The sequence below is a fragment of the Meleagris gallopavo genome, chromosome 8 (genome assembly GCF_000146605.3).
Source record: "Meleagris gallopavo isolate NT-WF06-2002-E0010 breed Aviagen turkey brand Nicholas breeding stock chromosome 8, Turkey_5.1, whole genome shotgun sequence".
NCBI classification, from domain to species: Eukaryota; Metazoa; Chordata; class Aves; order Galliformes; family Phasianidae; genus Meleagris; species Meleagris gallopavo.
Genome location: NC_015018.2, coordinates 10,437,894 through 10,463,001, shown reverse-complemented (window position 1 = coordinate 10,463,001; position 25,108 = coordinate 10,437,894). Strand labels below are relative to the sequence as shown.

At 47.4% G+C, this 25,108-nt stretch overlaps 1 long non-coding RNA gene across 1 annotated transcript; it reads right to left on the bottom strand.

The window, feature by feature from the left end:
• Positions 1-137: 137 nt before the first annotated feature.
• On the bottom strand, positions 138-24,698 carry LOC109368768. Its single transcript, XR_002117075.1, has 4 exons — positions 24,586-24,698; positions 15,736-15,892; positions 4,536-4,747; positions 138-2,270 (listed from the first exon to the last, which is right to left on the bottom strand). It is a non-coding gene; the product is annotated as an uncharacterized LOC109368768 (long non-coding RNA).
• Positions 24,699-25,108: the final 410 nt, after the last annotated feature.

Here is a 25,108-nt window from a genome sequence, read left to right as displayed (position 1 = left end):
TCTCCCCCACGTCCCACTGGACATAGGGCACCAGGCAGAACCCCCCTCAGCAGAGAGCAGCCTCCCCAAAACATGCTACAGGGGAGCCCCAAGCCACGCATCCAGGAAACAAAGCCCCTTTCTGTTCTTCAAGAGTAAGAGGCCCACCTCCCCCAGATTTTCCAAGCATGACATACAATATTTTACCCTCCAGAGTGACACACAGGCTCTGCTGAGCCCCTGCCTGTCTGTCCATCCTTTGATCTACATCTTGTGCACACGCAGCAGCAAAGCAGCACAGGGCCCATTGCTGCAAGCACTCGTTAAAAGCCGGGCAGCAAATTGGTCTCTTAAAATCTGGCTCCCTTGTGGCTCCTACGCTGTCATTTACACGTTTTAAATGAAGATTTTGCGTGCAGTCTGTGCTGGAAATTATTGGCAGAGAAAACTCATATTCATCTCTCGCCCGCTCTCCATTTCAGAGGGCTGGAAGAAATAGACCTTTGGGGAGCAGGCTAAAGCAAGCAAGACTTGTTTCTTCTCCTCCAGACAAACCCTTGGAGGGCCCGGTAGCACACAGCCCCAATTCTTTGAACCGCCTCATGCCTTTTGCAGCCACTCGCTTCCCAAAATGGGGTTTTAGTGTCTGCAAGGCAGGAAATCCATTCTTTATTTCTTTTAGCAGGTTTGTTGTCATCTCACTGATCGAATTCGCCTTGCCACTCTGATGTGCGTGGAGAAAGCTCCTCTGATGGCTGCAGCTTTTCATCAGTTTCTCATATGAGCAAATAGGGCTGTGTAACACATAGACCAGACGCATACACGGTGTCTATTTGTTCAGGAGGTGCAGTTCCCCCATCTGACAGCCCTTGCTCAGTCACTCATAGACACACACACATTCACAGCCTATCTCCTGGCAGAGGGAAAGGACTCTTCAAGGCCACAGCTCTGCAGTTTGGTGCTGGGACAGCAATCAGTGGTCCATAGAGCCACCTAAGGTGCCATCTGTCATCATAGCAAAATTTTCTCTAAATACTGGGACAATGAAAAGTGAAGGGGAGATGCTGAGAAGCTGAGGATAAAACATTTGGAAATTGTTGATCTACACGGGGAAATAACTGGGATGCTGGGCATCCTAGAGAACACTGAAGTACATGACTTAAAGGCCAGGGTTCAGCTGCTGAGGACAGCAGCAACCTGCCTCTATCGTACATAGCTTTAACTGAAGGCTGTCTCATTTATACCAGCCCAAGCATCAGAAATCAGGAAAATACACCCACTAAGCTGAAAGCGGAAATCTGCTGGGTGTCTACATTTCATTTCTCTGCACCAGCTGGGGAGAGCTCTCTACTCTTTCACTCTGATTTGCAGTAAAGATCCTGCTTGTCCAGTCATGAGCATGGCCTGAATGACTCTGTAAGTGCCTTTTCCTGCCTCCCCGCCAGCTCCTCTCCAGCTGATCAGTTCACTTACAGGATATGTTATAGCTGCTGCAGGCTGGGGAACTGCAGTCAGCTGGATTTCACAGGGAAGTCTGGGCTGTAGATGTGCAAGGGGGTAATTTTTCTATCTACGAGGCATTTAGGAGGCCTGTCAACCCATGCCAGTACAAATAGACTAATTTAGCTACAAACCTGAGCCAACTGTGCATATAGAGTGTGCAGCACTGCCTGTTGAACGAGCTGCCTCCAGAGACCACCCCAGCACACAGAGTCATCTCATAGCTCCTGGAGTTAAGCTAAGTCCAACCTTCACCTCCCTCTGCAGCTTAAGATGTGGCCAGTGCCAGCCTGAAACCAGCCCTCATGTAAGTTCGTGACTCTTGAATTTGAAGCAGATGCTCAGCAAATCAGTGATTTCACTGACCAGCAACTCTCAGAGCAGGCTGGACTGCTGAGCTTGTGGGTATGTCCATCTCTTCTCCAGGAGGCTGATCCAATTCTTGACAAGGACAGTGACCATACATTTGCACCACTTATAACTGGTCCTCCAGGAGTGGTTACAGACCTCAGCGCATATATGCAACAAAATATATAAGCAAATATAAGGTAATATGTATCTCCCAATATATCAATATCCCAATATGCATCTCAAATATATCCATACAACAGAATACAGTGTTTCACATCTAGCACATGACATTGGGTCAAACAGCGTACTGGACACGGTTACATACAGGTAAGAGAGCCTCCAGGTTTGTCAGTCTGTAGCTGGCACCAGCACTTTATCCACGCTGGGACATTCGCACGTGGGCATCAAAGTCCTTCACAGAGAGGTTCCTCAGTACTTCTCTGCTACGGAAACACAGTGCTCAAAGGGGAATGACGTGTGGGGACTCCTCATAGGGCATAGCAGGCAACCAAGAGGTCTCATTGCAGAAGACCATGAGCCCTCTGACTCCAAAAGATATCACCATACACAGCCAGTCAGAAATGAGAGAGCCAGGCACAGATGAGATTTCAAGCTTCTGCACACACATTCAAGCCAGCAAATTACCTAGAGTGTCTTCATTTGGCCTGGAAAAGGGTGGGCAACAGCAGCAGACCTTCCTTACTAAACTTCACTTTAAATGGAGTTTTCATTAAAAAAAAAAAAAAAAGCAAACACGCTCAGCAAACACGCTCTTCCTGTCACTAACTGGAAGCTGAGGCCAACTGCATGGAGATGGCTGTGCACTCAAATCCCATCAGTAATCTCTAAAACCACCTTGTAGAGAGATTCTCCTTTTCAATCCATTTACTAAGGAGAAAATAAGCCCAACCCCACTTCTCTTTTTATCCTCCTCCCACCCCCCCAGGAAATGTGGGGGTCTTGATGTGCTCAAACGAGCCATTAACTAGCAGCTGACATCTCCAGCTATTGTAAATATATGAACTCAAGGCCTTTTGCTGCGTTTACTAGACTCAAGAACAACATCTGGAAACAGATGTTTTCTGAGAGCAAAGGAGGGGAGGGAGGAGGGAGGAAAAAACAAGAGGGAAGAAAAGGACTCTTCCAAGTGGAAGTGCACGGGTCTGCAGACCATCCCTTCACAAAACACTGTTCAGAAGAAGCATTGCGAGGGGCTGAGGACAGCACAGCCACGTCGCTCCTGGGAGAGCAGGACGTTTCAGGGGGCTGTTGGAGAGAGGCAATGACTGGGGAGGGGGGTGGTGGGGAAACATAGAAAAGCTTGTCTACTGAGAACAGTCACAGAGCTCACAAAAATGAGCTCTCCTCATCATGAGCATGCATCCCAGTCCTCAGCTGTTCTGTGTCCCACAGAATACCAGGCTTGTGGCAGGGCACTGTTCTCCATCCTGCAGCCTGGCAGCATCTGCTACAGTGACCCACTTGCCTTTTGGTTGGGGCACAAAGCGGGCAAGGCCTGGGATCCCCAAGGGACACCACCAGAGTCCCATCAGCCACAGGGAGCCCTTTCCCAAATGGCAAGCAAGGTGGGATGTTCCCACCCGAGGGTTGTGAAGGACCAAGGGGCCCAACTCTGACTTAATGATCTCTTAATGATTCCACACCTCATGTTTAGACAATATTTAGAGAATTGCGTAGTGTTAAGAGGGAAAAATAGTTACGTAGGCACATGTGTATTTAAAAATATAAGCCATGCATCATTAGTGAAACTCCACTCTCAACTAGATATATTTTCTCTTAGGTGTCAGAGGTGACTGAGGTACAACAGAGCCCCGATACCAAAACTTCCCTGAAAAGTTTCTGAGGGAAATGTGTCTGTACCCATATGCTTACAATGCATAAACTCATGTTCTTTACAGCCATCATTTTCTCTTCTGCAATCCCAGGCTCATCTCTAGCATCTCCAGCCCTGTCTCTCCTTTGATACACAGCTACAAATACTTCACTGCTCAGGTCAGAAATATTGAGTATTATCTACCTAATTTGGCAGTAGTTTATAGGAAGCATTAAGTAGTCCATAGAGCAGAACAATTCCCGCCTCAGGAGCTGCTCCAACTCATTGTGGAGTTATAGAATAAAGACATTTCCGATCCCTTGGGAAAAGGGTTATGAAAATGCATGGAAAAAATGTACTGTCCACACATAGTAATATCACGGCTGTTTTCAATCATTTGGTCCCTACAAAACAAAGGGTCTCACTGAACAATATGAACTCCTAGCCCAGACAAGGGCAGAAAGATAGAAGCAAAGCTAGCCATAGCCAATCAGGGCTTTGCATTTTCATAACCTTAAATCGCTCATACTCAATTTTGCTTCCCTCTTGCCAAAGCCAAACTTGCTTCAGGCAACTGCAGTGGCAATAAGCTGCCGCACAACAGAGCAGAGCTGGGCTGTGCCAGGGGAAGGATGTGAGCCTGGCCACCACCAGCTCCTGCAGAGGCCGGGTCAGAGCCTCCAAGGGAAGAGAAAGCAAACCCTGATTTCGCAAAGTTTGAAACAAACCTCTCCTAAGGGCTTACCACCCCATCTCCCATGACCCCTCCCCCCCACAGAAGGAAATCCCAGATCATCTCTGTAAGACCAGCAGGTAGCAAGAGGTGGATGCAGAGTTTAGCTGCTCATATTCCCCTGTGTTCCCAACTAACCTCTTGCTTCTTCTTCGGAAATACTTCACGGCCAAGCAGGGGGTGGGGAAGAGTTTTATTCCCTTTTTGGCAGTAGGTTTTTTTCCGCCTGGTCTGGAGCTGATTTTTAATGGGTCGTGCTGGGTGCCGTGGGAGTCTGTAAAGATGGTCATCTCTGCTGGCCTCATTTTTGCTGTTATCTTGGTTCTTGCAGAGCCTGGGTGGTAAGACTTCTAGAGGAAGAGAAGTTAATTAAGAAGAATGACATTGCTGCAAGTAAAACAAGAAAAAGCCTCCATGCCTGCAGCAGCGTTACCCAGATTTGCTAGCTTAAAAATACACACAGCAGCTTGTGAAAGATGGGTTTTGCTTAGGACTGAGAGATACCTGCCTCAGGAAAACTGTTTTAATAGTAAATAGTTTTGTGCAAGGTTGCTACCACTGAAAGCCTGCAGTCTCACTGCCCAGCTGGGTTCTTGCATCCACCTCAAAGACCACACTCCTTCTACCCTGCCTCTCTGCCACGCGTAGGGGTCCTGTTCATCCACAGCTATTATTTTCCAAGGACAGATACCTAAGTCACCCCTTTCTCTCACCTTCGGCAGCAGCAGTTCAAGCTGCCCAGAAACCCGGACAAGCAGTACACATAGAGTGAGCACATTACAAGATGAATTGGAAACCCCAAAAGCCTACAGCCAAGCCCTACGTGCCCCTGCCCACAGGAGGCACAGCACTCATATCCTGAGACTGACAGAACCGTGCCGCATCTCAATCTTGGAAACCAAAGCCTACAGAACCAAGGCAGGCGTGTGCCCATGTGCGAGCAGCTGGGGAACCCACAGCAGCTTTGTACAGCCTTTGAAGCTAATGAATTGGAGCTGGGAGGGTTGGGAAACCCAGACTAAGTGTCAACTGCACTGAGGGAAGTAAAAATAATGAAGCAAGACTCCTCCAGAAGATGGATTGCTTGAGTCCAGGAGCAAAGGGGAGTGGATATAACTAGTTCAGGAAATTGAAAACAACTTTTGGTAAGAAGTTCTTTTCGCTCTAACACTTGGTCTTTTATCAAAGCTCATTCGGATCCTGACAGCAGCGTGCCAAGCAGCTCTGCTCCGTTGTAATGCAAAAGACAGGCCCAGCAGCCAGGAGGTTAGCAGCTAGTGGAGTGGAGTCAGGTTTGATTTCCCAGGAGATTGCTCACAAAGGAAAGCCAGGAGACAAGGAGCGCTGCTAATATCCTTCTGTGACACCACATTTTCCCCTTGCACTGGGTGAAGCCTTTGCTTGTGCCCTCTGCCTTCACCCCACAGCTCATCCTTGCACTCCAGCAGGAGAGCAAAGTAAAAGCAAGAAAGGGGAGATATGAGCCCCTGACCTCAGACTAGAGCAGTGCTGGAGAGCAGCGCATCTCCTTGCTTCAGGGATTTTCCCCTTCACCAACACTGCTTTCCTAGTACCTGATGTAAATCCTCCTGCCAGGGGGTTAACCTGACACATAAGCAGCTCTATCAGCAAATCCTCAGCCATCTGTAGTCTCTTCCCACTCCTTGAGTTTTTCAGGTGCCACTGCAAGTTTGCATCCTTTCAGCAGCATTGCAAGGGGAGCATGGAAAGATGCTTTTGCACCCCAAATGAATTCTGGCAAGGCTGGTTCACAACTGCACATCCAAGGTTGTGGTCTTCCTTCAGGACACTGCATCCTCATAATGCTGGTGCGCCCAAAGCCACATTTAGAGCAGACTGCCAAGAAAACAACTTGTTTTCAGAGAAAGGGCACAATTCCTCTCACTTGGGACTTGTTACAGCCCATGGGAAAAAGACTTTTGGCTTCCCTAGGCTTTGTCTTACATATCTCAAGTTGGCTTGACATCAGTGTGGTTGCTTCTGATTTAAGCTGGTTCAGTAAAAAGGAATCCATTGTGACAGGTTCCAATGAGAAGATGGGAGAGTCGGGTGCTCCAGCCACAAAACTCTACATACACAGGGGGAGGAGTTGAGCCTCCTTCCCCGTCTTACCATAGGCATCTGAAACTGCCTCGTGATGCTTTATAACTTTCTCCCTCTTCCTCCTCAATAAATCATTGCTATCTGCTTTGTACACGAAGACATAAAAATAACTGGAAGTTGCATTTGAGCATTAGTACCTGCTTCAAATTTAAGAGGCCTGTTGCAAATTACAACAGCAGGGAATAAAGCATGAATACTTAATAGATGAGTATTAAAAAGTAGTAAACACACCATTGCAATTTCCCTTTAAGGACATTAGCCAATAAAGGTGGCTCACATTCTTCAGGCTCAAAATATTTAGATGTTTTGCTCATATGCTGTACCAGTGAAGTAAAGAAGAATCGCTTCTCTACGTTAAAAGGGGTAAGCAGGGTGAGAACTCCCCTCATGGGTGCTGCTGCCCACCACCCACCCTGCAAGAGCTCATCCTGCACCAGGTAGCGTACAGCATCATTATCACCACAGTGGATATGGGCAAAGGCACTGCAGCCCATGCCAGCTGCACAGGTCTTGCCATTCCCGAGGGCTTCACTTCAAGTTGGTTGGAAGAGAGCTGCCTCCTGCGGATGCTGGGCCATGCACAACTGGCCCTGCATATTTGGAGCACGGGAGTTAGCGAGGAGGCTGAAATATCACGCCTATCAGTAGGGCCCTGTGAAGAGAAAATAGCAGAGGATCTGGTGGCAGTTTCCTTTCAAGACGTACAGGAATAGCAGCACACATCTCTGCCGGATCATATGGACTGAATTCCTCTACCCAAATCCTTTGGCTTTGAATTCTTCTACATTTTTTCTCCTCCTTGGCTTGTTTGTTGTTTCAGGACCACTAAATCATGGAGAATGGTTTATATTATATAACCACCCTGTCCTTATTGCATTTCGGGGAGGAGATTCTGACATACAGCCAGATCTAATTTGTACTTTAAATTGGCTTCTGGGCCAGGCAGTCATGCCTTCCAGATGGAAAATCCAGTTGCACTTACCAGCAAGTATCCCAGTGCGCTTGGATCCCGAATCAACTTTGTTCCTAGCACTCCAAAGCCTGCTCTGCAGCATGCTTTCCTTTTCTTTTACAGCTGAAGAGAGGCTGATGGTGATAGCAGTTCCTGGTGAGGCAGCATCACGTTCCGCCACCTGTACCAGTTCAGCTGTCAGCCCTGCCTCGCTGTCCTGTTATTTTTCCTAGAAGCCTATTCAACAGCTGTAGCTTGATAGCTGCCAGATTCGGGATTTGTCTCCCAGGGTAAGTCCTTTCAGGTTGCCTTTTCAAGGGTGACTCTGCTACACTTGCTCAACCTGTTAAAATTATTTTTGATTCAGGGTAGCGTTAAAGTAAAGCAAGTGCCATGTCGCTTTCATGCATGCAGAGATTCGCATGGCACAAGATCCTCTCTTCTCCTGCCAGAGCAGAATCAAAGGTTCTATTGGCCCTGGATTACAGCCAGGATCTGACCAGCAGCACGTTATGCATGGGGCACTCCAACATTGCTCACAGCAACAGAGAGCTAAAATGCTGCTTTTGATGGTGACAAGCCTGAGCTGTCACTTGCTTTGAAGGGGGCCAGTGATGCAAGGTAGCCACAGTCTTGAAAAAGCCCCACATGCAGCTAGGAGCACGTCTCAGAGCTGTCCTGTTCCACATATCCATCTCTGGGAGCCAGTGGAAACAGCAACTCAGATAAGGCACACAAGCCATATCTCACAGGCAGGCGCAATGCTTGGGGCTGGCCATTTGCTTGTATTCATCCACTGGGGAAACAGCATTCAAAGGCACAGTTTTCTGCACCATAGACAGATGTGAACCTGCATTTTGTCTGTGGCTTCCTCACCAGTCCCTGTGACACTTTTTTGCCTTGATCTCTCAAGCCACACACAGTTCTAAAATAGCATGATCTGATAGATAAAACAACAATACGATCCTTTTCCCACCTCTGCTACTCTTCCACTTGGTAACATTGGGAAAGGCGATTCACTCTTCGTATCACCATCCCTCTTTCTCTATCTGTAACATGAAACAAGTAACTTTACTCCATAAGCTGCTCTCAGATAAAATGCTGACCAGGGTTATCATTTGGGGAAAAAGGACAGATAAAACATCAGCTACAGAACACTTCCAGACAGAATTACAAAAGTTCTCCCTTACATACACATCCTGAATCTAATGCTGCCCATGATGAACACATTGTACTCCTGGTCTGGAAAGGCTTGACACCAGGGCATCGATTAAGCCTGCTGATGTTCACCTCACACAGGCCACTCATCACCATGGAAAGTAAAGAGAGGTGCTGTGGGATACCTAAGAAGTCCTTCAGGGCAGCACAGAGCAAGGACCCCTGACTATTAATGGCCTGTCTGATACTGATAGAGGTACAGCCACCTCACCACAAGCCTTCTGCAACCTCCTCAAGTTTCTCCACGTTTTTAGGAGCTCCTTTTGGTCTGCTTAGAAACATGCATGGGATCAAAATGATCTTGGGGGAAAGGTTAAGAGTTTAAGAATGAGCTTCCTTGGAGTTATCATCTGTGGACGGCCAAAGATTGAAAAGCAGGTGAGAAGATTGCCAGTCATTAGCTGAATGAACAAGATCACACAAACCTTCATGAGAAACCCACCAGTTTCTGCAGCTTAAAAGCACGCTGGTAGTTTCTGCCCTGATGGGCAATCAGCACCGCATTGCACAAGAGCAGGAGCTCAGTGGCTGTCAGGGACAACAAGAGTCAACCAGGCATGTTTCTTGTGCAGGAGAGCTGAAGTATTGATCAGCACATAGCAGAGATGGACATATCTGCAGCTATGTCTCCACACAGCACCCACTCACCTCCTGGGCTTCCATTTGCAGCACCTCTTCTAGGGACACATATTTAGCACAGCAGTTTAAACCACCATCTAATCTGAGTGGCCGCACTTTATAGCCACTTCAGCTCAGACCCAAACAATTGCAGAGTCCACTGTAGCAAAGATTAGGCCCGTATATTATTTTTAAAGCAATAGTTTGTTTTGGTTTCACTCTCTTGCCTGCACCTCTCTGAAACTGCCCACTGTTTGTTTGGGATATTTGCAAGCATGCAGTCTTTTCTCATCCGACTTTACAAGGGACATTACCGTCTTAGCAGGCTCTGCCTTTGACTCCTGCACTGCTATGGCCAAGTCCGTGGACTCCTTGCAGAGTAAATCAAATGATGTCTACAAAAGCAGATGTGAAAAAATAACATATGCATAAGAACTGACACATTAAACTATGAGCAGTAACTGCAGATGTGCAGGAGAGTTCCAAAACCGATGCTTATTGCTCCAGTGGATAAAAAGGCCACAAGGACCGGGGACCTACACTGCATACTTCAAGTCAAACCCAGGCAAATTCTTCTCTCTTATTGAAAACTGGCACTTTGGAAAACAGGCAATTGCAGCCCAGTGCTTCTCCCAAAATCATCTCCCAAAGCTTCTCCCAAGCCCTGTTTGATGCTTCCCTCATGCAGGGCTGAGGCCCAGCAGCAGGGACTAGCTAGAACTGGCTCCTAAAAAGATGGAAAATAGTTCCTGAGGAAAGAAGAATTAGGCTTGTTCACTTTGAACGGTACTTCCGTTGTTGGTGCCTTGGAAAAAAAAAGAAAAAAGAAAAAGGAAAAAAAAGGAAAAAACAGTGATGTTTTTGATATTAAAAAAACACCCTTAAATGAAGAAGAAATCATTAAAAACTACATAAAGCAGTTATCCCTGTTGACAAACACTGCTGGCTGGCTGCAGTGCTATGCTGAGTTAGACGTGGCACGGCATTATTCAGCAGCAATGAGGGCTGTTGCAGATCACCACTGACAGCAGCTGCTGAAAAACCCTGGTCTGGCTTGGAACCCACAACCCCTCCTGCCCCACTGCTTAGACTGTTGTCTGCTATTTGTGTGAATGGTACAACGTTAGCAGCATACGTGTTTATCTACCTGTTAGTGCCACACACCAGCTCCCACCCCACTGCGCTGAGGAGCATCCATCACAGACAGAACAAGGCCTCCTTCCCTCAGGAAATCAAGCTGCCTCGTGCTCTCAGACTCACTAGCACAAAGCCAAGATGCATAATCCAAAGAATTAATGTAACCTTTAAGCTCTAAACCAGCTAATTCATACACAGAGCAAATATGATCCTGCAGTAAAATGGAGGGAGGGATACCTTTCTTGGCATAGCTGCCACCTTTGCTCACATAGCAATAGCAATGGAATTATGCTATCTTTGGTTAACTTCTCACTTATCCATCAAACACCCCATAGTCAAAACAGCTTGTCTCACAAAATATGTTGCAAGCATCAAAGCAACTTTTCTCCATCTTTCCTTAGACAAAACACATTCTCGCTCCTATGAATTAACACCACGAAGGGTTTCCTACGTGATTACAGAAAACCAAGAGCCAAACCCACGCGGCTCCACACTGAGATGCCGAGTGCTCTGAAACTGGAAACCCACTCAAACGCTTCCCTTCGGCTGAGCCAGGAGCCTCAGGGATCCCAGCAACCTGAGGTAGTGCTCCAAGGTCTGTCACTCAGACACAAAACCCACATTTCTGCTGCCAAAACACAGCAAAAAACAGCATTCCTGCCATTTCTTCAGCCCATTTCCCCTGAGGTGCCACCTCAGCTCCTGAGGGGAGGAGGCAGGAGGGCAGAGCCAAAGCTTGCAAGAACCCTCTGGAACCTTTCCAGAAGGCTTCAAAATGAGTCCCCTCAGCACCACCAGGCAAGGAGGATGCTTCCCTGCCAGTCATCCTCAATCAGGGGACCCAAAATAAGTCTCCATGCATTCTCAAGGAGCCTTGGGGATCACCTCAGGCCCACAGTGCTTTGCCTCTGCCTCAGCTCAGCACCAGACGGGACGTGGGAAGCTGCACACTGCTGGCCCTACCTCTGCCCACAGTTCCAGAGATGGCAGTAATTAAGTTGTAAAGGCAGCAATCCCCTTCCAACTCCCCCCCCCACCCTGTATGTTTTCACTTCAGCAGTACAGCAGAAATATTTCCTGGCATCTGTCTTCAATTGAGGGCAGGGAGGGAGGTAAACTGATGAAGAGAAGACCTGTGGAAGGGACGTGCTCTTAAAGCTCCTTTGGGGAAAAAGAGGGGGAGACAAAAAAGAAGACCAACAGTACCTTTGATCAACATTTCCACAATGCTGTGTTTAAGGTAGTGAGCATAAGCCCCATTATTTCAGGCATATGGTCCACCATGCTCCAGTACCAACCTGCAGGCTTCTTCACTTCTGAGTACTAGAAAAATATCCTTATCTTCACTTGTGTGTTTCCTTGCCGGAAATCCAACAAGGAGTATCCTCCCCAGAATTAGCAAAGCAGATACCATTGCAAAAGCCAGAATGAGAAGAACAAAATGCTGACAAACTCACCACCAGCCTCAGCACAACACTCCTGCCTGGGAAAGCACAGAGGCACCAGTCCCCATTGCTGCAGGAACCAGGAGCAGCAAGAAAAAATTGCGGGCAAAAATCAGAGACCACTGCAGGAGGAGATAATGATCCACACCTGCTGCATGCTGGGGGAACACCTGGGGCTGGGCTCACAAACCAAGCCCTGGGAGAAAGCTCAGCAGCTGCTCTTTACTAGCAAGTGTTCATGCCATCACAGCCCTGTGCAGAGCTGGCCTCTGCCACATGGCAATGCACAACAGTGTGGTGAAATATCACCTGTAAGCAGCTCTTGCTCTTATACAAGGCAATTTTGCCTCACTCCTGTTCACTGCACGCACACAGAGAGTTTATTATCCTCTTTCCATCTGCAAGACATGAGGTTTTCTCTTCAATGTTATAAGCCTTCCAACAGATCCACTTGTACTTTTTTTCATATCCTTGCTGGGACATATAAAAAAAAAGCTTCTCAATGCAAAGCTGTTTTCCATGGCACATCCTCCAGACTGCCCTGCTCCTTCCCACAAGTTCTAGCTTTTCTCCCAAATCCACCTTGTACCAAAAAACAGCGTTTACTTACACAAGAAACACGTTGTTCCCACTGTGTCATGGCCCCTTTGTTAACATACAAAGGTCTTGTGAACAGTGCCTGCCAATTCCACAGAAAAAGCCAAGCAATTAATGACCAACAGAGCCCCAGCTAATCATTCTGCACGCATTACCTTTGCACAGAAGCCAACAAAGTAATAAAATCACCAGGGCCAGTGTGAACCACTGCATTGCCCAAATGGAATCACCTGCTGCTATGGTATTTCCATAAAACCCTATCCCCTATTCCTCCAGGCCACTCCACCCCCACATTTCTTTTCCTGTAATATGGGCTTAAAGGGCAAAAGTGGTCACAGGAGTTGCATTGTGTCATAGGAAATATCAGAGTATCTCATCTGGGCAGCAGCTGTCATTCTTCATCTCAACAACCTGCAGAAAATCCTAAAATGTATACCTCCTCTAAACACTAGAACGTGCACCAGAGTTAAAAACAATAGCAAAAAATAATAATAATGATGGGGAGCTATATACACACCCAATGCTCAGAGCTCTGTCTTATGTGAGAATACACAGAAAATCCTGATTTTGTAATATTCACTTTCCAGGTTACTCTAGGTCCCAGACCCATGACCGAAGGACCTAAGCCCCATCTTTCAATTCAAGCATAGCTCCTTAGCAGATACAACCCTGCATGACCAGTAAGGTCGAGCTTGCTGCCATGCTTCCAGGTGGTCCCAATTAATCCCATGGAGTTAGAGCACAGCACGTAATCAGGAGCTTGCCTGCTCAGTCTGCAACTGGGAGCCCCAGACGTGCTGTATTTATCTGTAAATCAAAGTGAAACTAAGCAGCTCCCTGTCCTTGACAGCATTGGTGTGTCTCCCAGAACGTATAACAAGTGATTTTTATGACATGCTATGTGTCTTTCTACGTTGGACAGAGTGTTTATTCAAGGGTTTCTTCTGAAAAAAATATCAGAGGCCATCCAATGGGACCAGAATATATTCAAGAGCATATGCTGTCCTGTTTGTGTGTGTGTGTGTGTGTGTGTGTGTGTGTGTGTGTTTTGTCCATCAATAGCCATTGTGCTGTTTAAAAAATGAAGAAGAGTTCTGTTAATGGAAAAGCTTTTCAAGGCTTTGATTTCTGTTTTTTCTCCATCCCCTTTCCCCCCCTCTTTCTTTCTCTGCAAAATGCCACTTGCAATTCACCATCTTTTTGTTCTGGGTGGTTATGCTAAAACTTCTGACCAAAGGCTTCTGGCCAAATTTCGCCCTCAGATATGCGCATTCAACTGCTGGTGAAATTAGTGGTTTGTTTGCGTGCAAGTTGCAGGAAGGAATTTGGCTCAGTCGGCAGCATTTTCCGAGTGGCCACAGAGTGCATGCACACCAATTGTTCAGACCCACACTTTGGACAGCATGGCCCAAGGGCAGCCAAATTCCCAGACCCCCACGCATCACATACCAAAACACTCATGGTGCTGAGTTGCTGAGAAAGCATACCTCAGTGTTGGAGGAGAATGTAGAACATCTGCTTGGCATGCTGGCATGGGAGCTGGCTGCTGGGCTTTTGTCTCCAGGCCACTTTTGTGGCGACAACCCTGCTGGGCTACCTGAAGGATTCTACAAGTAGGGGCATCACAGAGGAAAGCAGGCATTGTGTGTTACAAGTGTGCATTATCTGCACGTCTACCTGGGGTTCTGATGCACTGCTGAGTGACACAGCTCACATAGAACCCTGCTTGCTCTCCGCTGACTGCAGAGGTAGGTGGGTGCCTCCACAACACTACCTGGAGTTACATCACCATGCACCCAAGGCCTCAAACGTTGCATGCTACGAGGTGGTGACCAAATTGTATCAGAAAAAAAACCTGCTTGTGGAAAGTCTAGTTGTTCTATGTATGCACATTCTCCATGGAGGAATCTGCCCTGATGGTGCAATTAGGATGGAGGAAATGACATTGTTCATGGCTGGTTCCCATGTTTCTCCCACTATTTCAGTTAGTGGCAGGGCAGTAATGAGTTTCAAGAGGAGTGGAAAGCAAAGCAATGAACAAGCCCTGTATCGAACTCTTTTGTTCATTCAGCTAACAACTGAATCTCCATGCGCACCATTCTTCAACTAAAAGGATGAAGAGCAAATGCTATGGCATGCCCATAACATTTCCAGCCAAAAGGCCTTTCTGGTATTTGTATCCATCTCTGTGCCAGCCTTAAAAACCTCTCCTCCATGCTGAGGTACACATGGAGAAAATAACATCCCTGACACAAGACCTAGTCTACGTCCTTTTTAAACCAGATTATTCCCACTCATGTATTTTGGGAGACAACGTAAACGTGGTCCAAACTTGTCAACTCATAGTAATTTCCCAGGTACACCTTTTAAGTGAAAACAAATAAGTCATTATCACTTTACAGAAGCCACTTATTTTTGTCAACAGGGTTGCTTAATGGCTCTCTGGACCAGCAGCTTGTTACAGAAGCACACAGACTTTCTCCTAGGAGAGCTATGTAGAGTCTGCAAGCTTCTTTTGTCATTCAGATAAAATTTTTGGCCCTTACCCTTCGGTCCATGTTCTGCAACAGTCCCCCCAACAACCATGAAGCTCATCATCGAAAGAATGCTCCATGACATAAACAAAAGCACTAGAAATGACTTTGCAAGACTGCACCTGGCTTATAGACATATAGGCATAGCACAAGAGTTTGATCTTTGACCAGGAAATATTTCTAACCTTCTAAAGTCTGCACCTTCATAAACGTGAGAGTATTTTGGATTGAACCTTTTCTGTGACATCCAAGTAAGCGGGGCTGAACAAAAAAAAAAAAAAGCCCAACAAACTGCTCAACTAAAAGAACAGAAAATAATTGCCCTCAAGGGAAGAACCTCTCTAGTGTCTTGGCTACATAACACAATGATAAACCTGAATAAAATTGGTCTTGGTCTCTGCTGACACCAAAGACCTGGATGGATATTGTTGCCATCACTTTGAACTGAAGGACACAAAAGACCTCATTTATTCTTCCTTCTTCGTTCCCTGCCATAAAAGCCAGGAAATGTAGTAATATGGCATTTCCAGTGCCATTTCATTCATTTTGTGCCTGAATTATTTTTATTTCCCAAGACAAATGAAGAAGTGTGAGACAAGCGGTCGTCCTTAATTCCAAATTTCCTGCCATTGACCAGTTTGAACCATAGATCTGATGTTGTTAGGACAATATTTTCTTCTATACATGTCTTACCGGTGATGTTAACTACTTACTGTTTATTTCCTACAGCAGCTGGGAACATGGAAACATATACTGAAAGGGCTGAGTCACTTCTCTGTTGTCTAATGTTAGCATCACAGCCTGGACACAGCTTGGTAAGGATGTTCGTGCCTCCAAAACCAATAGCTCCTGTCAGGGTGGAGTACAGACCTTCAAAAAAGGAGAAAAAAAAGCAGTGAGAAGCACTGCCAAATGGGGGAGTGCCAAGAAACAGTGAGCAGGAATGGACAGTCAGACCTTCCACTAAATGGAAAGCAGATAGGTCTGAAGGGAACTTCTGCTACTCTAGTCTCATCAACCAAACAGTGAGGTTTTCAGCTCTTTGTGGACAAACAGAGTTTGCAAGGAACACCAGGAGCCACTGCCACTGTCTTCTCCCCTCTTTGCTTGCCAGCTGGAAGCAAGCCCCCAGCACAAGCCCCCAGCACAAGCCCAGGGACTCCCCATGGATTCAGTTTGGGTTAATAACATCCACGTTCTCTGGGAGCTAGGGATTTGTTATGGAAACGCTGCCAGAAGGGCTTAGTTTTGGCTGCTCTTCCCAAACAGTCACAGAAAGGCTGCAAAGTGTCCATTGGAACCCTGAGCTGAGTTGAAGACACAGGCAAGCAGGGAGAGATGCACTATCAGGGCTGTAGTTCCTGGCAGAGACACGGGGCATCATTAAGCTCTGGTTCTCCAGGGCTAGGACAGACGGAGGGTCCTCTCCTTTCTTCCCTCCACAGTCCTCCTTTCTCAAATGCTCCTTCAGAAAAACAGGTGAAGGATACCAGGGGATTGCTCAGAGGCCATCTCACTGCCTGCTCCATCTCTGCATCTTTCCATTGGCAAGGAAGGTGCCATTTGGGGCTGCTTGTCACCAGCTGAGAGATAAGCAGAAGTACAAGAAGAAGTAATAGCCCTTCTATTTTTTTTTAGGGAAATACAGAAAAAGAAGGATAGGGGATATGAGACTGCCGGCAGGAAACCAAGTCTTAGTGAAGTGAGGTGTAATGAACAGAAAACACCAGTCCATAGGTCTCTCCGCAGGGGATGGTCACAACCCTAATGGAACCATCAGAAAAATATTGTTTTCCTTGCAGTAACACCTCAAGACCAATTTACTACAAAGAGGAGAGAGCTGTAAAAGAGTGGGAAGTCGCTTCATCCAGTGCTGTTTCCCAGGGACTGCATAAGGCCAGTTCAATTTGCACCTTTTATCACCCTTGCCCGAGTCTTGTTGCTGCTTCGCAGGAGCCCACTCCCCAAGGCAATAAAACCAAAATTACTGCAGAAAGCATGTCGTGGAAACAGCTCACCTGGAATTCAGAGGAGCTTTGCTGGGGTGAGAGCCACCAAAAGACACTGGTGGATCCATCTGTACCAGCAGGTACATCTGATCCAGGTACCAGCAGACCCCAGTCTCAGTAAAGCTCCTCGCACAGCACCAGGTTCCCTTCCCGTGTGCTGAAGCAGTATGAGCTGAGCTCCTCATTTCTGTGGGCGCCAAATTACAACCAGAGCATCCCCGTGCACTGCAATCCATTTCCTCCTGTACACTTCCCCACTGCATTTCTTTCCCCTTCAAGAGACCCTCTGCAATTTTTTCCATCATTTTTCTTTTCCATTTCTGAGAAATGAGGGTCCCAACAGCTGCTTGCCTCTCTTCTGCTGCAGCACTGTTGAGGATGAGCTGACCTGCCGAGCACCCTCCACCCCTCCCAAGTCCAGAGCTCCTCTCTCCCAGATTTGTTTTCAGGCAAAATTAGGCTGAATTTCAAGCAAACCTGGGCCACGCTTCAATTGAGCTTGAGCCAAGTCCTAATTTATGCTGTCAGTGTATTGTTTGGGGTCAAAACCATAAGATACATGGAGACTTCACTTCATTTTTGCTCCAATTTGAAAGCATCTGAGATGTCCCGGCTGCATTAAGCTGCTGGCAATTGCCCTGACCACAACACAGAGCAGAACTCATCTGGGAGCCAAATGAGGGGCTGAGCTGAGCAAAGGGTTAATGTATGGGGCTTCAAGTCCGGCCTGGGCAGTTATTTCAGGGTCATGCTCCCAAGTGATAAATTCTCAAAAAACAAATCTCAGTGCAGGGGAAAATGCTGTTACTCTTAATTATACAGAGATGCTTTTTAGCAAGTAACCCTTTGCCTGCAAGGGATGCACATGAGGGTAGAGCTTAACTAGGAAAATGCTTCGTCATTTAAGCACATACAGCCAACGATTTTGATTTTGTCAGGTTAGGGTTTTGTCTGCACCACAAAAACAGAAAGCACCCTGAATTAGTGATGGGAGCAGTAAATCAGGCTGGCATCAGGTGCTGAGGTAGGAAGTTCCTTCACTTCCACAAGTTTTGTCAGCAGCAAGGATGGAAAAGTTGATTAAGTTCAACTGAGAACATCTATCCCATGCACAGTTCCCACGTGTATGTAACACAGGTATGACAATGCAGATATGAGATACCTCTTCCCATCACCAACACAAGAGACAAGCCATGGTCTGCTACAGTGAGTGGAGGGTCTGCATCTCCTCCAACAGAAAATGCTGACTTCACAAGATGACTGCTTGGAGGCCAGCAAGGCCACAAGCTGGAGCACAGCTCTTCTCTGCAAATTTTGCTCTCCCCGATGGGAAAGTTTAGTCTTGCTGGGAGCCTGCATTTATCTTGTGGCTGGAGGAATTGCTCTGAACTGGAGACCAATAAGTTAAACAATCTCCCCAGCTTGCCTTTGTGCTGCAAACATGTTACACAGCGCTTCCATAGTTTGGGCAATAGTGAGGCTGTGTGTCATGTATTATTCCTGGCCATCTGGAACAAGCATTAACCACAAATAAGCAAATTTGCTTGTTCTTTACTGCAAAGAAAGAACTTTGCCAGAGCAATGCTCGCTTCCACCGATGACAGATGTTTCGGGCATGCTTGGGTACCAATGTGCAGGCAAACCAGAAATCACCCTCCTCCGCCCTGAGGACCTGCCAAGTTTTACAGACTGAGATTCTTAAATGCAAAGAAAAAAAAAAATATCTGGTTTTTAAGTTGACTCAAGTTTACTTTTTTCCTGGCTCTTTGGCCTGGTATCCCTGTGGACCAAAGCTCACCCATGGCTCCAACACTCTTTGTCCTGCCAAGTTTTGCAGCAGCGGGCAGCTTGCAGGCGACGCGCAGCAAGCAACCGTATGGCTGAGGTTGGAAGGACACACAGAAGCAAGACCCCCACCAACACAACTGAACCAGTGCCTGGACAAGTCCCCAACCCCAGGATTAGGGGCTTCCTCCAGAGCCAGCCCATACCCGCCCGCACGCATTCTCCCTCTCCTCTCATACACTCACACGTACATGCGGCCACTCGCTTACTTTCAACCTCCCACGCAAAGCAGAGGACAAAATGAAATCAATAAATAACCACTGTTAGCTCCTGCATTTCCAAAGTAGTGAACAGGGATTTGAATACATGTAATTTCCATTAACCTCATTTAGTCAAAAACCGTAACACCCTGGCCACTGCTCTACAAAAGACCAGGCTCACTGCAAGCCACCGGTGCTGGCAAGCCCTTGCTGTTTCTTTGCCCAGAACCAGGATTTTTTTTTTGTTATTATTATTTTTTATTTTTATTTTTTTAGCTGGGCAGCTGTCGCCCTTAAGTTTTCATTTCACTGCTGCTGTTCTCAATTACCAGCATTATTCAAAAGGGGACTGTGGTCCAGAACCACCACCCCTGGGTGCCTGGGATTTCAGTAGCAGGCTGCCGGAGCACTCTGCACTTGGCTGCTAACCTGTGTGCAACCCCACTTGAAAGTTGTCCCATTTCTCACAGAAGTTGTCCTGGAAATTTGTGTGCTCACAGACTCTGCTACCCAAGCAGGAGCAGGGAGATGTGTCCTACCCCATTTTTGACACTGTCTCCCATAATATCCACACAGGTAAACTTAGGAAGCGTGGGATAGACAAGTGGAGCATCTCCTGTATGAGAAAATGCTGAGAGACCTGGGGCTGTTCAGCCTGGAGAAGGGAAGACAGAGGAGGATCTTATCAGTGACTGTAAATATCATCTCTGGAGATATTCAGAACCCTTATTATTATTGTAAACATATTATTATTGTATGTTTCAAGCCCTGATAGTCAGCCAAAGCAAGGGAAACCAATTGCAATCTTCCTTGCCTTCATTCCGTGTTGCGCTGAGCAGCTCTCTGAATTGCAGCATAGCAGCATGTTGCCCTACAGTCGCACCCTGACTTACGCAGACTTCTGCCTGTGTATTTTTAGAGGCTGCTCAGAACTACAAGGAGACAAGGCAATTGTGCTCCTTTTTAGGAAATCCTTTTCAAGAATAGCAACTTATAACGGGAGCCCAGTGCAAAAGTAAGCACACTTCCACAGGAAAGGGTCTTTACAGCGGCCTTCAAAGCACTGGAGGACAAGGCAGGTGAAGTGTTCTGGGTTTTCCCTTTGTACTCATTTTCTCTTTCTGTCTACTGGAAAAGAGACCAGAATATATATATATATGTATATTATTATATTATTATTGTACATATATATTTTAATGACACTATTTTGTAATGAAAGAAAGACAGATGAGAAAGGAATGTGTACATATAGCTTTCATGCAACTGAAAACCACACTTTATGTAAAGACGCTTTCATATGTTTTTGCTTCCTATGGAAGAAAAAAAAAAAAAGAAAACCTGTTCTCAACACTTACCTCAAAATGTTTTTGAACAAATGCCTTTTGTTTAAAGAAATTCAGCTGCACCTCAAGCAGCTTAGCACACGTATAGCCAAGAGCTGCTGGCAGAGACCTTTTTCCAGCACTGCATTTGCACGGCTTTCCTATACAGACTCTAGAGTTGGGCTCTCTCCTTGTTCCTCAGCGTGAGTGATGCAAAGCGTGGTTTTACTTCATAAATGGTTTGTTTACATCTATATCGAAGCAAAGCTCTCTTTCAGGTCACACCTTGAGACAAGCAAGCAAACCCCAAAAGCTGTATTTACACACAGAGATGCACTTCCATCCACCTGGCTATAAGGAACAAGTCCATCTACACAGCACGGAACCAGTTGCGCAGGACAATACGTGCTTCTGTGCACAGCTGCCTAGCAGAACAGTTTATGAAAGCTCATGCACTCCATCCTCAACCATCTGGCTTGGGCTTACCAGTGTCCAGCCCAAGCCGTGCTTACGCACAACTCTTCCCTCCAACAGAACATGGAAGAATGTCTTTTTTTAAAAAACACTTTTTGCAAGGCCACCTGTTTTCACAAACCCTCCAGAGTTTGAATCTTGCAGATGTCTTTCTCCCTTGTTGCCCTTTGCTCAGGGTGAAGCTGGCTGGCTGGGAGGACACAGCAGAGCCCTGTGCACAGCAGTGCTGTGATCACGCTACAGTCTGCTCCCCATAGGGCAGAGGTGCAGGTGAGGTCTGTTCACGGCACACATCAGTGCCCCCACACACCTCTCACCCCCAGCTTTCCCCTCGCATAGCATGAGCTCTGCCACCCTAAAAATAAGTTCCCCAGCCGACAGCTGATCCCCACACAAAAGACCCTCCATATCCCAGGAATTCCGCAGGGCTGACAGACAGGGGAGCAGTCCCACTTTTTGCTCCCAGCCCTGAATACCGCCGTCAGCCTGTCCATCCGTCCATCCCCCAGCATCCTCGCAGCTGAGCTCGCTGCAAGCCCAAGCAGCCCCCGTGCTGGCGGCTCCAGGCTGTGGTGGGGGTTAGCAGATATCAGGGCTGTACAAGTGCCACCTGCCTTGGCCAGTCACTGCTGCAGAGTGAGCCTGGTGCGGATGGATGGAGGGCCATAGTAGTCTGCTAAATGCCTTGTCTCAGCCTCACATTACCCATATGCACTGCAGTCCTGCTCAGAGCAGCTCTCCAGCCACAATCCCTGCTCACGCCTGCTGGCACAGGGCTGGCGGTGGCATCAGGACGGCACAGGCACTACTGACACCGAAGGCCTTTGTTGTCTATTTATATCCTGCCCTCTGGAAGCAACTCACTGGCTGCTGTCCCTCCATGCCTTGTCACTCCTCACTTTGCAAACTGGCTCCCAAACAGCCCCACTGCTGCCATCTGGAGAATTGCTCCCTTCTCACTTGCTCCTGTTTAAATAGAGCACCATTAGGCATCCAGATCGCATTGTCTGGTTAAAAGGCAGGGAAATACTCTTCTTATCAAAGACATAATAACAGGCTACTGACCCCAAGATCCCAACCTTTACCTTCGTATTGCTCCTGGCATGTTGAAGTTCACGCCGCCTGCTACACAGGTGGGTACTAGGGGCAGGGCTCTGAACAGGGCTCATTGCAATAACACAAACACACGATGCAGCCATTAGAATAACCAACTTACATATACCCCATAAAGGAATTTCTCTATCATTACCTTCACTTTTCAGAAGGATTAGATAACCCCAATGCTGCTGAATGAACTCAAAGCCTTTGAGCTCTCAAAGAGCACCACAAGCTCTGTGATGAATCCATGAATGGACATAACCTGCGTCATATGGATAACACTACCTCTCTTCACATCCCTCCTGATTCTTTAAGATTCTTCTACTCACATCTTAAGGGACTCCCAAAACCTACATTCTTCAAAACCATGAGACAGATATTTGGATCAGACTAGGGAAAATGCCTGAAGAAAGACACGGTGCCCAGCAGAGATCCTCTGGACACCCTACTGGGGACAAGCCCTCTGCTAACCCCCAGCCCCATTTCTTCCCACTCTAGCGATTGGGACAGCAGACAGACACCCAGAGGGACTGACATACAGGATTTATTTATGAGCAGCGCATGTCTGCACAGCCTAGGGATCCTCCAGCTGTCTCTGGAGCCACTAACAAAGCCGCGAGGCCAGACAGTGTCAGCTGGGGCTGGGGGAGCTGGGTCATGTTGCAGAGAAGGGGACCAAGAAGAAGGAGGAGGGCCATGGCAGGTGATGGATGTAGCACACAGCAGGTGTCCTTCCTGATGCACTTTTGGGGCTACTGCTGCTGCATGCACTTGGGAAATCAAAGGATGGAAGGAAAACAAGCAAGTTCCCAGATGGCAGAGACCCACGTAGAAAGGCTACCCCAACCTGACCCATCTCCCTGTCCATTTGGATGCATCCAACCTTGGTCACTGCACCAGCTACCCCAGCCTGACCTCCAGCTGCAGTTCTTCTGTAGTGGGACACATCCATAGGGTGGAGCAGCAGCACTTTTCTCCTCAGAGCCAGGACACGATAGTAAGGGAAGCTCTTGGGGACCTGATCATCACCAAAAAGCAGAAGCACAAAGCAATATAGCCCCAAACTCCCCACCCTGAAAAGCAGCCAAGGCCACATCCATCCCAGGGATGCCAGGAAGAGCCCAGTGAGAGCAAACATGCACATGTTGCTGGTAAAGCTTTGAGGACCGTATTGTTTGCTAAAATATTGCTCCACAGCCCCAAAGGACTCATGGAAAAGAAGGAAGCAAGCACTGGTTTCTGCTTTCCTCAAACAGATTGCTCAGTGGCACCAAGATCTAAAGAAATCACCGTAAAATGCAATCCGTTTGCTATTTGTGCTATTCTCATTAATTTCTTCCCTGGAATTTGGGGTTTGCCCTCCGTGGGAGGCTGTTTTGTGCAGAACCTGGAAAGTTCCAGCTCTTCTCAGCAGCCCAGCTGGCCCTACATCTTAAGCTCACCAAGCTCTCTGGAGGATACTCCATTTTGCTGGGCTCCATCTCTCACCTCTGGGCTAGTTTTTGGGCAAAGCCTAAGCACGGCCCTCCAGCAGACCTGGATCCAATGGTTCTCCTGCCAATATGTTTTTTTTTCCCATGCAGAAGAGAACTGACAGCTGCCCTCCTGCCTGAACATCTACACAGCAGCCTGGGGACAGAACCTGCATCCTTCCACGTTTTGGAAGCACTCACATGCATCAAGGGGCTGCAAGAAGGCTGTTGCCCTGTAAAATTTCTAAATGTTTTTCATGCACACAGAAAGAGAAACTGTAAGGACATGAAAAAATACAAAAGAAAAAAAAGAATAATCACAAGCATTAGTGATGTGTTATGTGAGACAAGGGAGCCCTAAAGGAACATTACATCTTGATGTGCCACCACAAGCTGTTGCTACTGCAGCTCCCCAGGTGGGATCTTCTGTCCCTATTTCTTCCACATCTCCAGTCCTCAGGAGCAGGCAGGAAACTTGACCCCAGCTTCAAAAAGCTGCTAGCATCTCCTGGAAGGAGTTTCCTTCCTCAAGAGAGAGGCAAGAGCGTGCTGGGGTAGTGAGCCAGAGGTGAGCACAGCTACTACGATCACCTGCTATCCTAGGCTGGCCCATCCTTCTGTGATGGCCCCTCCTGACTGCAAAGCCAGCATCTTTCCTAGGAGGAAACTGTCAAACAGCATTGTTTGCTCCCCCTCACTAAAAAAAAAATAAAAATCTCAGCCATCCCTCCACAGTACCATGTGGCCAAGGCGCTCAAATTGCCATCCCCAAATGATGGCACCCACAAAGGCACTGCTGATGGCCCGTGCCAGGGCTAGGAGCTGCCCGTGTAAGTGTCACTGCAGTATTTATATCCTTTTATTATGCTTTAAACCCTTCTGGAGAAACAGGTGCAGGGTTGCTTGCAAAACAGCAGCCAGTGGCATCTCCCTATTATGGACACACACATCCAGGGGGACAGGGGCGGGTCTTACAAATCCTCAGTGAGTGCTGAAGCCATGGGTGACAGCAGCCCCTGGAGGAGAATAAACGCTCCCTTCATCCTCCTGCACCAGTACACACAGAGCACATGGGATCTGCTCCCCTGCAGAATGTTTCCTTCAAATAAAAGCTCTTTTAGACACAACCCAGGCCAATCCTACCTGTGATGCTGGGAGCTCCCCTTCTTCCTGCCCGGGAACAGGGTGCTTTGGGCCTTCCTTTGGGGGGTGCCCAGGGAAATCCCTCACATCCTAGATCAGCACTCTCTAGCCCAATAGAAGGTCAGGAAATATAGAGAAAGGTGCTCAGGCTGACTCAGCCTTAAAACACATTGCTTTCAGGTGGTGCCACTCTGACGAGGACAAGACCACGTGCAGCTGTAGAAGCTGTATTCAGCTCTATACCTGCTATTTTTCCAGTCACTAGGAGTCTGCAGTGCCCACTGTCCACATTGTGCCTATCACCAACCCAAGGGCTGCAGCAAGTGGATATGAAGCGCAAATGGGCTCTCGTACAGCAGAGGTTACATAGGTCAGCACAGCAGCAGCTGGCTTTGAACATTCCAAATATCCCTGACCTCAATGCAAGCTCTGGGCACCTCTCGCTGCTGACAGTTCAGCTCTGCAGATCTATAAAACATCTGGCTCAGCAAGGGGGGACCCCGTTTCTGGATGTCACCACCAC